This window comes from Vespula pensylvanica, chromosome 17 (assembly GCF_014466175.1).
Source record: "Vespula pensylvanica isolate Volc-1 chromosome 17, ASM1446617v1, whole genome shotgun sequence".
In the NCBI taxonomy this organism is placed as follows: Eukaryota; Metazoa; Arthropoda; class Insecta; order Hymenoptera; family Vespidae; genus Vespula; species Vespula pensylvanica.
In genome coordinates this window covers 975,916-989,767 of record NC_057701.1, presented here as the reverse complement: position 1 = coordinate 989,767, position 13,852 = coordinate 975,916, and the positions used below count along the sequence as shown (strand labels likewise).

General features: G+C 36.3%; 1 protein-coding gene across 10 annotated transcripts in view; it reads left to right on the top strand.

Annotated features, from left to right (window-relative positions):
- LOC122635083 (Down syndrome cell adhesion molecule-like protein Dscam2) overlaps positions 1-13,852 on the top strand; it is a 195,094-nt gene that overhangs the window by 68,809 nt on the left and 112,433 nt on the right. The window contains exon 1 of one of the 10 annotated variants that reach the window (XM_043824876.1): positions 5,817-5,835. The exons of the other annotated variants lie outside the window; for them this stretch is intronic. The gene's annotated coding sequence lies outside the window, so the exon portion shown is untranslated. Of the gene's footprint in view, positions 1-5,816; positions 5,836-13,852 lie in introns of those variants that run through there. 10 annotated transcript variants of the gene reach the window in all.

Here is a 13,852-nt window from a genome sequence, read left to right as displayed (position 1 = left end):
TCTCTCTCTCTCTCTCTCTTTCGTTCTCTCTCTCTCTCTCTCTCTCTCTCTCTCTTTCTTTCTCTCTCTCTTTCTCTTAGTTTTCCGAGTAAGCATACATACATACACACATATATACAATATATATACATGATCGTTGCTTAGTCTGGAAAGTTGGCGGTACTTGGTGGTATCGTCGTCTCGAAGGTATGCACCTGCAAAACGTTCTCTCCTGCACTTTTACTGCCGTGCGCAAAATTACGTCGAATATTAATGCCTTCGAAGTTGGTTTCTAGTAAAGCAAGAAAGGAAGGAAGGAAGGAAGGAAGGAAGGAAGGAAGGAAGGAAGAGAGGATAACCCTAAGGAGCAATCGGAGCGAGGAAAAGATCGTGGATGATCCCCTCGACGAGACGACCTTGAAGTTTTCCCCTTCTATCCATCTCTTTCTTTCTCTCTTCTTCTCTATCTTTCTTTCTTTCTTTTTTTTTTCTTTGTCCTTCTCTCCTTCCTCCGTTTCATTCTAACACTTTTAACAAGAACGAAATGCAATAGAAGAAAGTAATTAAAAACCTTGTCGGAGATATGCAATGTATACAAAAAAAAATTTAAAGGAATAGAGTAATTTGCATAGTCGAAGAAGCTTATCAACGTTTATTTACGCGAATTCTACCTTGAGGTATATCGAGAAATCTTTTAAATCCCGGATTTAAATAAGAAATTTCATTTGCAAGATGAGTATCATTCGAAATTCTAATAAGCAAAAAATATTTTGCTTCCTTCCCCTTTTGCTTCTTTTTCTTTCTCCTTTCTTTCCTCTTTTCTTTTCCTTTCTTTTCTTTTTTCTTTTCCTTTCTTTTCTTTTTTCTTTTTTTCCTTTCTAACATCCTGTCTATCTATCTCCGTATCTATGTCTCTCATACATTCTTAGTAGTTTTTCCTTGGAATATCTATCGAATAGTAGTCGGACGAAAAAGAGAAAATATGATAAACGTAAAGAGATACTCGAAAACGTTTCAATGAGATATTGATTCAACGTAATTGACATTATAGATATATTTTACGACGAAAGATCATAAACTTTGGAGTTTTTCTCTTTGCATTATGAAAATTATTCGAATAAGTGGTAGATGGTAAAGATACTTAACTCGAATAATTATAATTATAATATAACTCGATATATAAATATAAAACGAAAGTTTTTAAAGGTCGCTAGGAGACTTTCGTAATTCTTAGATATCGTTCGCCGATAAAGGACGAATTAAAATTCGTCTAACTAAAAATGACATTCACGATATCCTTTCTCTTTTTACTACTTTATTCTACCGCTCCTTTTCTTTTTCTTTCTTTCTTTCTCTTTTCTTCTTCCTTTTCCACCTCTTATTTCGCGTTCCTTCTCTTTTCATTAAAATCATCATCGAAGCTTTTTCCTTTCTCGAACGCGTCACACTCAGCTAGGATAAAAGAGTCTCCGATAATGAAGTCCCAACGAAAGCACTTAAAATGCAAATCACGGGCGACGCGTTAGAGAGATTTTAATTATACGTTGACACGCACGTAAATATGCTGTGTGTCGTTTTGTGACGTAAGTATAGATACATACGTCATATATTTATCTGCCTGGGATATATGTACGTCAAACGTAGCGATATATATATATATATATATATATATATATATATATATATACATATACATACATTTGTAATAATATATATAATATCTATAGTTCGACACGTGAAACTTATTTCAGAATTGGACTAAACTCGGAATAATAGTAATAATAATAATAATAACAAAAATATTATAAAACGTATATATATATATATATATATATATACACACTCATTATATAAAACATGAATGAGAATTTACGTAAATGCACAAACAAATAACTTCAACATGAATTACATATACGAAAACATTTCATTATTTCGTAGTTGGAATAAAAATAATCTGCGTAAAAGTTGTGAAAATAAAGAAGGAAAAAAAAAGAAAGAAAAACAAAGGAAGAAAAGACAACAAATGCGTACAAACAAAAGCTACTTTTAGTAAAACATAGATATGCATAGAACGGACTCAACATGATCCACGTTTAATCGTGAACCAGTAAACATCCTTGTTGGAAGATAATCCTCTTCTCTCTCGTGTGTACGAACGAGAAAGATATGTATATCTATATATCTATATATTCATACATACATATGTATCTTATATACTATATATACATTATATGTATATATATATATACATATATATATATATACACATATATACACGCGTGTGTCGATACGTCTCTAATCCTCGTGTAATTAGCAGACAAAACACGTAGCGACTAGTGACCCCCAAGCGTATACATATATGTATCTATACTACATATGAAAGGTACATATATAGTAGAATAGTATATAGAATGGAGTAGAAGGAAGATAGAACACAGAGAGAGAGAGAGAGAGAGAGAGAGAGAGAGAGATGCGGAAGTACCGCACGGAAACACCATAGTCCTCGATGGGGACCCCTAATATAGCATACCGCAGCATAATGCAGCATAATAAAGCGGGGTATAGCCGTTGGTACGTTGAGATATAGACAGATAAGGGGGTTCTTAGTGTTGGTAGAAGCTAGAGAGACAACGAGAGAGACAGAGAGAGAGACAAAGAGAGAAAATTCTAGAGTACATCGAAAGCATAGTGAGACGAACATAGCGTTGCTCCCAGTGGCATACGTGAACACAGCAGATGGGTTCTATCCTATACAACCATGTCTCCAACACATTTACCTACAACGTAGAGAAATGAACGCTCGCGCACCGTTAAGCTCGGCAGCACGCTTTCCACCCTCTCTATCACCCTCTCTCTCTCTCTCTCTCTCTCTCTCTCTCTCTCTCTATCTCCTTCACTCTCCTCTTACTCCATCTCCCCTCCCCCCATCTCTCACCCAACGCCACCTACTCTCTCATTATCCCAACACAATGAACGTTCTCTCCGGCCGGTATTGGCATTCGTGCGAATTCCAATAGAATTTAATTGGAGAAGATTGAACCGGTATATGTACGTACGTACATACATACGCACGCATGTAGATATATAGATATGTACGGATATACATAGAGAAAACATACGTTCGTATTTGTTGGCACCTGCACGCACTCTCTCTCTCTCTCTCTCTCTCTCTCTCTCTCTCTCTCTCTCTCTCTCTCTCTCTCTCTCTGTCTCTCTCATACTATTTCCAAACGAAAAACGATCGGTTATACGTATTTCATTGAACGTCGCTTTCAACTATGTGTATATTCCTTCAAAGTGACTTCCCTGTGTCGAAGTTACTATAGTGGAAATGATTTTCCTGGTTTATTAATTCATTGAGGAGAGGGGGAGAGAGAGAGAGAGAGAGTGATAGTGCTATTACTCATCTCTGATTGGTTGTTTCATTTCCTTTTATCTTCATTTTCTTTTTCTTTTTTTTTTTTTCTTTCTTTTTTCACTTTTTTATTTTGCCTTTAATTGATCTTTATCTCTTGACGAGTTAATTCATTAATAATTTAACATTTGATTTCAACTTCGTTTTATAATCCGCTCTTATCATATCAATTTTTTTTTCATTTCTCTTCTTTTTTCTTTTTTTTTTTTTTTTATTCTTTTTTATTGTATATCTATATTGTACGCGCGTGAAACTGGAAATAAATTATTCGAAAATCTAGCTTATTATCGTCATATGCGATACCATGCGCCATATACACGTAAATGTACGTACACTTGAAATTAATTCATCATAATTTCTCTCTCTTATTAACATGTACAATAGGTAGATACGTATGTGTCGCATGCGTACGTACACGTACATCTGCTCAAATTAATTCTTAAAAATCTCCCTTATTATCATATGCAATATATATATATATATATATAGATACATACATACTCATACATATATTGTATACACATACGCTTACATCCGAAATTAATTCTTAAAAATCTCCCTTATTATTCCATATACAATATATACCTAGTTACTCACACGGACGAAAGTATCGAATATCCGGACGATATATTCTATATCCACACACACACACACACACACATATATATATATATCGACGAACGACGTGATGCCTTCGGAATAATAATTCGGAAGAGAAACGCACCCTCGTTGTATGAAATATGATGCAATACGGGTTGCGTTTTCCGATCAGTGCACCTCTCGCGCGGTCCGTCGAGATCCGAGCGTATGTATTTCGTGATTGCAAATTCGCTTTACATTAATTACGCGGAGAGGGACGCGAATCCGTATCGACATAGAGGTGGTAGGAGACCATGGCGAGGCTCGGACAACGGGGAGAAGAGTTGAACGGTGGATGGGTGGGAGAGTGGGTGGGAGTACCTCAATTCCATAGAGGTTTAATTTGTTTTCGATTTACGTGCAACACGCAAAGTAAATAAAGCTTTTGATGGAAGGTACGTGTATAAACGCGCGTCCATCTCGCGGCGAACGAGTATGGCAGACGTCGTTGAAAGTGATCGAACCTGCCAACCCGTTTGAGTGGCCGTTCGAAGTTTCCTCCTTTTTATCTTTTTATCTTTTTATCTTTTTTCTTTCTTTTCTTTTTTTTTGTGTTCCTTCTTTTTTTCATTTCCTTCTTGTTTTTTGTTTTTTAGTCTCTCTCTCTCTCTCTCTCTCTCTCTCTCTCTCTCTCTCTCTCTCTCTCTCTCTCTCTTGTATCTTTCTCTCTCCGTTTCTCTGTCTCTCTCTTTTTTTTTATCTTCCTCCCTTATTTTTATTTCGAACGCCATGAAAATAATCCATTCCTGTCGATGCAAATTTTCACTGCATTCCAAATATTATCGACTTCGCGTTTCGTGGTATCCAACGAAATTAAAAACAAAAAAAATATATATATATATATATTTGTAAAACATTATATACGTAAAACATATTTATAGGATTCGAGGTTCATCAAGCATCATGATTTTATTTCTTTTTCTCCCTTTTCTTTTTTCAAGTTTCGCCGGATAATAACTTTATCTCGAGCACTTATAATAAATTATTGAAAGTAATTAAACTGTACCATTTGGTATACTCCGCGTTGTAAATATATCTCAATCGAAATAAAACAACAAAACAGATCGAAGGAAAAGAGAAAAAGAAACATCGTCGAATCTATCGAAACAATATCAATTAATAATCTAATTAATTAAAACGAACGAAATATACACTTCGTTTTTTTAATATCACAAAGTTTTCATTTTCATAAAACAATTCATTTCATTGCCACTCCCTGTCCCTCAACCCCTTCTCTCTCCCTTTTTCTTTCCAAACACCTGCAGTAATTTTAATAAATTCATAGCTAGCAGAATAAAGCAGGAAAGTTTATTACGATCGAAGTAGCATACGCGCGAATTCGTAAGTTACGCGGGAGGATTCGAAGAACGCGGGTGGTCGCAATGAAAGAGAAAGAGTGTGTGTGTGAGAGCAAGAGAGAAAGAGAAAGAGAGAGAGAGAGAGAGAGAGAGAGAGAGAAAACGGCTTTTGAGTCGGGTTAAAAGACCTCATACCTCTTCGGGTACATAAACCGCCTTAATGCACCCTCGGTAGCAGGCCATTACACCGCGCGCATACACCCCACCAACGCAACCCCCTCTACCTCCACCTGGAAAGTTACCCCTCTGAAGCATCACCCCTTTGCCCTCTTCATAGTCCCTTCTACTCGCTCATAGCCCCCTCTTACTCGTTGCGACCCTGTCTCTCTCTCTTTCTCTCTCTCTCTCTCTCTCTCTCTCTCTCTCTGGCAGTTCTCGCACGCACACCGACGAGCTCGAACGTTCAGCCACCCCTTAACGCATATTTACGCCGTTATCGAGCAGGTAGAGTAGCTGAAATTTACACTGCCAGTCGCGATACGTTATTTCCACGAGCGAGCATTAACGCGACACACACTCTCTCTCTCTCTCTCTCTCTCTCTCTCTCTGTCTCTCTTTCTCTTTCTCTTTTTTCTTTCTCTCTCTTTTTCTTCCTCCATGAACGCGTTATATCATGCCCGTTTCTCGTGGAAAGAAAACGAGCCGATTAAAAATTAAATAACGTGTTGTATACGCGTCTACCTCTAGCACGTAAATCCCCACGTGCGAAATCGTCACGAAAATATGTATTTTCCGTCTTTTTTTTTCTTTTTTTTTTTCTCCTTCTGTTTTTACATTTTGTTTTTGTGTCTTGTTTTTCTTTCTCTTGGACTTTTGTATTTTTGTATCTTTATATCGTTCGACGTCGCATCCTTTTGTACATCTTTCGTCCTCGTCTTCGTCGCGCGTGTCGCGATATATTCATATTTTTTACGGGATTACTATGTATTCGTTTATGAAATGTTTCATTCATTCGATTTACGAAACGGTATTTTTATCAATCAATTATAACTTAATGCTATTTATTTCTAGGGAATAGAAAAAAATTATTGTTAGACGTCTATGATGGATAATATTAGCATAAGAAACGAGTATATTTCGTGAAACTTTATTAATATTTACTGCATTCTATTTCTCATTGTTCTCTTAATATACATGTTTATATTACACACACACACACATATATATATATATATATATATATATATATATATAGTTTGCAGTTTTTCACCAGCATTTATTGTCATCTAAAAAGATCAGAGAGAAAAAGAAAAATACGAAGGTATAGATCATAATTTTCACATTCGAGTTTAAAAACGTATTCCCTTTGGGGAAGAGTAAAGATGTAACTTTTCAGTGTTGGCTTTTCCCCTATTATCAAGCACAGTAGATATATACATTTTAGTACATATCAAGCATAGATAGATACATATATACATACGTATATATTATACATGGATCGACACACGTGTACACCGCAAAGCTATTAACGAGTATGTCCACGGAAAAATACGATCGGTCTCTGTAATCTAGAAAACTGGGACAGTTTCGTTCGACTCGTGAATAAAAAAAAAAAAAAAAAAATCGGAGCGAAAAGAAGAAAAAAAAAAAAAGAAAAAAGAAGAAGAAACACAAAAAAGGTCCGGAACATTTCTTTCTTCCTTCTTTTTTTTTCCTTTTCTTTTCTTTTCTTTTTTTTTTTATAGGACTCACGCACTCATCTACGAGAGAGCGAGAATTTTAACGCGGGATCTTTTTACCGTTCCTCCTTTTTTTTTTTTTTTTAAATCTGGATGACGAGGTTGATTCGGGTAAAAAAAAGAAGAAAAGAAAAAAGAGAAAAGAGAAAGAGAAAGAGAAAGAAAAAATCTATCGGATGAATTTTCGTTTCACTTTGGTTGATTGCCGAAGAACACACGTAGTAGGTATCTGCATAGCTACCTAGGGCGATCCTTTTTATTGAAATCCGCCTTCCGTGTTCCCACCCACTCATATTTTCCTCTCACAATGTATTCTCTTTCTTTCTTTCTCTCTCTCTCTCTCTCTCTCTCTCTCTCTCTCTCTCTCTCTCTCTCTCTCTCTCTCTCGTGTAGCAAATTCAACACCAGACAGACCCTCGACTCGTACTCGCCCTTTTGAAGACCAAGTGGTCTATTCTCATGCATATATTCGTAGACATGTGTGTTCCGCATCGCGACCACTTACAGTCGTCGAACAATCGCCCCTCGATTTTGAATTTTCATACGCGAGAGACAATGTTCTTCTCCGTTCTCGTATCTACCATACGATATTCCGCTACCGATCTTTTTTTAATTTTTTCTTTTCTTTCCTTTTTTTTTCTATCTTTATCCTTAACTACTTTTGTCGAGAAAAAAAAGAAGAATATTTAATCCCTAGATGGATGAATGAATTCCCGATTGTTTATCATTTTTTCTCTCATTTTTTATCTTTTAATTTTTCTTGAAGGATAGAAGAAAAAATAAAAGATAGGTGAAGTATACATATATATATATATATATATGTATATATAGGGAAAGAGAGAGAAAGAGATGAATAAGAAATTTTTGAAAAATATTTACCCGTTAAGGTGTACCCAGATCACCAGGGACGAATTAATGTCCCTTTTACTTTGTTTGCCTCAAGTTATTAGTCGGCCTTCTTCGCTTCGCTTCGAGAAAGTCGAGAACTGAGAACTGCATTAAGTGGATGGACGACTTATTCCCCGAGTCGCTTCTTGCTCGGAAAACAGTCTCCATCGCGATTTTATCCTAACGTCGAGAAAAGAAAAAAAAAAAAATCTAAGAAAAAGGTGTTCGGAGAAAGACTAGGGAAAAGAGAAAGAGAATGGAAAAAGAAAGAAAATGAGAAAGAAAGGTGAAGAAAAAGCTTGAGGCGATATTTTTACACATCCCCGATTGAGACCGATAAAGGATGAAACTTTGCAAAGAGTCTTCTCGCGAATGTGTTTCTAGGAGTTTGCGATTTTTATAAAAGCCTTTCTTCTCTCCTTTTCTCTTCTCCTCTCCTTTCCTTCTTTCTTTTCTCTTCTCTTTCGTTCTTTCGTTTCTTTTTTCTATCTTACGTTTCTCTCCTCCTCGTTCGAATTTCAAATTCGTACCGCGGACTCGTATCGAGACCTCGCTTTTCTTACCTCCAAGCCATTCCGTAAAGTACATTTTACCCAAGAATGACCCGCGTAAACGGAAAATTTCCAACGGAAAATTCGCTTTAAAAAGACGACCTCGAAGAATGTTACTCGGTATATCGCTTATATCACGGTTGTTTTCTTTTTCTTTTTTTTTCTTTTTATATCCTTCACGAAGAGAAAAAAGATTACGAAAGGAAAAAATGGAAAGAGAAGAATAACTTTACAATGAAATCGATCGTTTAATTCTAAATTTCTAGAGAAGTATCGATTTGTCCAACGACAGCGTCGTATAAACAATTAAGAACGAATCTAATCGATTAGGAAAGAAAAAAATAAGTACGTAAATAGAAGAATATGAAATAATTCGTCTTATTAATAAGAGATATACAAATTAACGATTAAAAATTAATCGAATCTGCAGGAAACATCGACTTTCGCGTATTGATCTACGCTCGTATTTTTGTCTACGTTCTCCTTTTCCTTTTATTATTTCTATTTTTCAAGTAAGGAAGAAATGATCTGTAAAAGTTGATCTGTAAAACCCGTTGAATCTTTGTAGCTCCCTTTTTTTGGAAACCCTTCCCATTATCAATTCCGAACTCTCGATATTTTCTCTCTTGTAAGATCGAAAGGAGGAGGATAAAGAGAAGGGGGGAAAATATTCCCTAAGGTACCCTGACGTTTCTGCGTTTTTCGTGGATGACCTGACAACTGAACGATAAAGTGAAACGGCGAGGATTCGTCGCGAAAGAGGAAGCCTTCGGGGAGGCTTCGGCAACTACTACTACTACTACTACTACTACTACTACTACTACTACTACTACTACTACTACTACTACTACTACTATTACTACTACTATTCTATTACTACTACTACTACTACTAATACTACTACTATCAAAACCACTCTTACACTATACCCTTATACCAGCATCATTCGAGAAAAAAAGAAATAAAAAAAGAGATAGATAGATAGATAGATAGATAAATAGATAGAGAAAGAAAATATATTTTTCTACGTCGTAAAACGAAGAGATCGTTGGTTGGTGGGATAGGTACCGAGCTTATAATCGGTTGGGTGAAGGCTTATATCGTCAAACGAGATAGTTCCTCGATCGATCGAATTTTATTATCTACGAGAAAGAATAGAACGATTTCTATAAGTACGTTTCCGTATGTGCGTGTATATGTGTGTGTATCTACGAGTTTGATATATGTGTGCGAAGAGAGAAAGAGAGAGAGAAAGGAACGCGAAGGCAATACGTCAGCAAAGCATCGAGCTTTTCACACACACGTGACCACTCACCCACACACACGTACACTTGCAAAGTTGGTCCACGTTCCACAAACGATCCTTCACGCGCGCGTTACCGTTCACTCTGGCGTTCCAATATCTAAGTCATAATTTTAATGAAATTCCTCGTGGAGGATCGCGGTCTCTGAATTTCAATCCTCGATAAATAACGGGTCAGCTCTCTCTCTCTCTCTCTCTCTCTCTCTCTCTCTCTCTCTCTCTCTCTCTCTTTCTTTCTTTCTCTCTTTTTCTATCTCTTTTTCTATATATATATATGTATATATATATATATATATATTTGCCTTTCTCTGTCTCGTTGAAAATACCTTTGGTGCAGCCGTACGCTATGCAACGCAGGCCGATATTTTATTTTCGAACTAGCAAGCAAGTGAAACGTGTTTGTGAGGCGTGCCGATAGTAAAACCTACGATTGAAATAAAGAAGAAGAAGAAAAGGAAGAAGAATAGAAATAAAGGAAAGGAGAAAGAGTTTGACGAAATAGAAATAATCGAATGGATGAGAAAGAGAAGGATGAAGATAGATATATAGATATGGCTAGATAGATAGGTAGATAGATAGATTGATATATAGAAATGAAAATTCTTTCGTAATAATAAAAATTCTTTTTGCAATGGAAGGGAAAGGAATGCGAATTCGACCTCTCGACCCTTTAAATATTATCGTTGTTAAACTACAATATATATATACACGCATATGTAAGCATGTATGTATGTATGTATGTATGTATGTACAAATGGACAATGTAACTAAATATGTTTTATATTTTTCGAAGAAATTTTATTCGCGTTCAACAGACTATTCTAATTAAACTAGATAGAAATTTTTATTCTAGATATTTCGGAAATAGAGATAGAGAGAAAGAGAGAGAGAGAGAGAGAGAGAGAGAGAGAGATCGTATTCAGCAACGCCATATAAAATAATGGAAAATCGGTAAAGGGGGTTTTAGTTGGTAAAGTTCCAGGGAAACATAGAGCCGTTGTTAATCTTCGTTAGAAAGGAGTAATGCAACATACACGTGTATATAGGCATACGCTTACACAGATAAGTAGACGTATATCTATCCAACATAGATACATTAGTTAACGAAGCGAATTTACTACGTTAGGATATCTTAATGATATGCATCGTAGATCTCTGAACGACGTTGACATTATTATACCGGGTGTCTTGATACGATCGCCTCGGGGATTTCATGTTAACCGAGAGAATCCTAACGGCTCTCGTAATAGCGGTGACGTTATTATTGCTTCTATGATTAATTTCTCCTGTAGCAACATTCTACGCACGGAATGTAATTACCAACCTTGTGTATGTGTGTGTGTGTGTGTGTGTGTATATAACTACATAACGTTTGATACGTACGCACTGAGAATTTTTTCTCTCGGCTCTTTTGAAACGTTCACTTTAATTAACATGCGTTGGTCGGTTTTAAGGTAGGGGTGAAAGGATGAGTACACACACACACACACACACACACACACACACACAGATAGATGCAAACTCTATCGAATGAGATATATGACTGACTAAGTAATACTCTACAGAATTTTTCGTGTCATCTTGAAACTCGTCATGGAATCGCTTTTTCCTTACGAATTTCTCGCTGTTATATTTTATCCACAAGAAAGAAATAGATAGATAGATAGATAGATAGATAGATAGATAGATAGATAGATAGATAGATAGATAGATAGATAGATAGAGAGAAACATATAGAGTTGAAACTTTGAAAAGAAAATGTCTACGTCTAAAGAATACTATATCCATATAGGATGTCGATTATTCGATGATCGATCATACTTCGAGAAAATCGATTATTCAATATTTAACGTAGCAACTAAAAACTCATCGTATTAATAATTCATAGGATTGAATCGAAAGTGTTATTAGTGATTATTCGTAATGTAAAAAAAGAGCGAAGAAGAAAAAAAAAGAAAAAGAAAGAAGAAAAGAAAAGGGAACAGAAAAGCCCACCACGGTATTAGCAGGATCTTCTCGTTCTAGCAGTTCATCTTTTTCTTTTTCTTTTTCTTTTCGTTTTCGTCACCCTCTCGTCTTCTCGTCTTTATCTTAAAGGTGAGTCTCTCGGCGTAATTTCGAAAGTAACACGCGAAGGGTTCCATAGTTATTTTTTCGCGTCACAATAAACGGCCGACGATGGCTAGGCGGTATAGTCTGGTCTGGTCTGTTCTGGTCTAGTCTAGCCTGGTCTGGTCTGGTCTGGTTTGGTTTGGTCTGGTCTGGTCTGGTCTGGGTTGGCCGACGATAGAATATGGAAGAGGCGACGGTATGCAAATTTCGCGAAATGACGGCCGATGGTGCAATGGTACTCCGAGATAAAGGATGCAAGAATGTGAGACAATACGTGTGTGTATGTGTGCGTCTATATCTATCCACATATATACATTTATAATGTATAAGGGTTGCGAGATAAAGAATGAGAAGGAGCAAGATTTCTTGACTGCTCGCTGCTGTTGTTGTTCGGCGAGAGGGATAACACCTTGGAAATATGTAGTCTTCCTTCTTAATGAAAGAATCTTTTAGAAAATCTTATCTTTTCTCTTTCTTTCTATATCTTTGTTTTTAATTTTTGCATTTTGTATTCTTTTTTAACACGTTGATCATATATCATTATTCGTATAAATCATTATTCGTTGATCGAAACGTTACGACGAGATTGTTTTGTTAACACCACTCGTTGTTTGAAACAAAACTACGACAGGCTCGCTGACGAGGGCTAATTAAATCGGGGATAATGATTACAGGTAAAAATTAATGTAATCGTAGATAGATGGAAGTGTACGTTCTTTTTATCAGATACTTACAATATTTGAATTATTTAAAAGAAGGAGAATGAAATGTAATGGGAAAAGAAAAAGACTTAGAGTATTAAGCGTAGAGGTAGTACCGTACTTGCAATTACTTATTTTAATAAAGAGTCACTAAATTGCAAAGCACTTTGCTAAAACGATTACCTACCGGGAAATTGCTTTTAGCGCCACAATTACGGCCTTCGCTAGCCTCCCAAGTTCGTGTAGCGTTACGATAGAGCCCTTCGAATGTTTCGAAGATCCCTCCTATCATAGACGAAGCTTCTTTTCTATGTTACGTTTTCCATAAGTAGCTAGGTACTTTGACGTATGACTCGATCGATTCGATTTTTTTTTTTTTCTTTCTTTTTTTCCTTTAACCTTTAATAGTCTCTCGTTCGACAGAAAAAAAAGGTATCGTTTTAAATATTTTCCTTCGTTAAACGCATTTCTTTTCTTTATTTTTTTGGAAGAAAAAGTGATGTCGAATGAATGTCAACGATAACTCTGGAAATTAATTTCATTATTAAAAAAAAAAAAAAAAAAAAAAAACAAACAAATTCAGCCCCTCTCGTCGGAGTTTGCTCGTAATTTTTTTTTACGTCCCTTATGAAAAAAAAAAAAACAAAGAAAAAGAGGAAGGAGAAAATGGAGATATCAAGTCGTAAAAAAATAAAATTGTGACCCACTGAAAGCCCGCATAAAAAGCATGGAGTGAAGATCTTTTTCTTCTTTTGCTTTTTTTTAAGTGCACCGATCTACTCGCATACGTACATACGGAGGCACACACACATGCACGTACACACGTACATGGATACATAATTGCAAGAGAGAATAATTCGACGTTGGGAGAAAGATATGCTTATGAGAGAGAGAGAGAGAGAGAGAGAGAGAGAGAGAGAGAGAGAGAGAGAGAGAGAGAGAGAGAGAGAGAGAGAGAGAGAGAGAGAGAGAGAAAGAGAGAGAGAGAGAGAGGAGTGGTAGGAGAGTAACAGGACGAGATCGGTGGTGTGTAGGGCTTGATGGGCATCGGTAGGAAGAGAGCAAGAGTAGGACTACTAGAATGAGCAGGGGATGTGACTGCGAAGCCGTGAAGCGAATCAAACGATTTCACGCTCCAGATTCACAGCTCTTTGCATGAACCAGTACAGAAGATATATAGATGGAGAGGGTAGCGAGAGAGAGAGAGAGAGAGAGAGAGAGAGAGGG